This window comes from Myotis brandtii, unplaced genomic scaffold (assembly GCF_000412655.1).
Source record: "Myotis brandtii unplaced genomic scaffold, ASM41265v1 scaffold70, whole genome shotgun sequence".
In the NCBI taxonomy this organism is placed as follows: Eukaryota; Metazoa; Chordata; class Mammalia; order Chiroptera; family Vespertilionidae; genus Myotis; species Myotis brandtii.
The window spans coordinates 866214-867465 of NW_005370741.1; positions in this window are offsets into that span (position 1 = coordinate 866214).

Below are 1252 nucleotides of genomic sequence, written 5' to 3' on the forward strand. Positions count from 1 at the left end.
TGCAGGAGGCAGCCAATCAATGATTCTTATCATTAATGCTTCCATCTCTCCCTCCCTTTCCCTTCTTCTCTGAAATAAAAATATATTTTAAAAAATTTAAATAAAAGTCACACTACTAGCTACATTTCAAATGCTCAATAGCCACAAGTGTCTAGTGGCTACTATACTGGACAGCACAGAGACATTTTCATCATCACAGAAAACCCTACTGGGCAATGTTGTCAAGCACTGATGATTTCAGCCCAATGTGTAGAGAGTGTTTTGCCTGTAGACTCTGTCTTCAGTGCCAGGGAGGGAGCAAGACTGAGGGATTCTTTTTATCAGACTCCCAAAGAGCTAGGAGGTAAGGAAATCAGACAAAGGGGCCTGAAAATTTGTTATACTCCATCAGAGGCTGCAAGGACAGTTATATTAGCATAAAGGTATATGAGTTCATTGAAGATATTTGCTGCTTTATTGGGACTGAGAGCAGAGAGTTGATACTATAGAAATTTGACTTTGTGCTGTTTGAAATTTAATTTCTCTTAAAGTTTTCCTCCTGAAAATAATAACCTATTTAATCTGTTCTGTTAGAAAACAAGGTAAAAGAAAAATGAATTTCTTTTTCTGTACTCAAATCAACACTTCTGACACCAAATGTGTGGGTGTTTTTACACCAAGCATTTTTCCAATTCTTGGAGGACACCAACTGGGTGTCCAACAGTTGAGCTCAATGCTGATACCAACTGCCCTGAGTTAGTGCAGATTCCATAGGTTAAGGGCTCAGTCTCATAAGACTGTCCCCTACCCCAACTTCAGACACCAATCTCAAGTCCAGGTTGTCACCTGTGCTTCTGATGACCAACTATAAATTGGAGGTTCCCATCTTCCCTTCCTCAGGTTCAAAATTTTTCTAAAATGATTCACAGAACCCAGGAAAAGATTACTTACTAGACGACTGGTTTATTATAAAAGAATATAGCTCAGGAACAGCCAGATGGAAGAGATGCCTAGGGTGAGGTATGAAGGAAGGGGCATAGAGCTTCTGTGTCTTCTCTGGCTATATAACCCTTTCAGCATGGTGAACCTCTTGGTTAGGTTTTTTTTGTGTGTCTTGTTTTTTGTTGGGGTCCAACCCCAGCAGGTCCAGGGGTTCCCAAAGGTGTGGACCGAGTTGGCTAAGAAGGAATTTTTTTTTACCATTTATGCAAATTTTCTTTATTCAGATCTATTCCTGTTCATTTTATCCATGAATCCTCCTTACAGGAGTTCA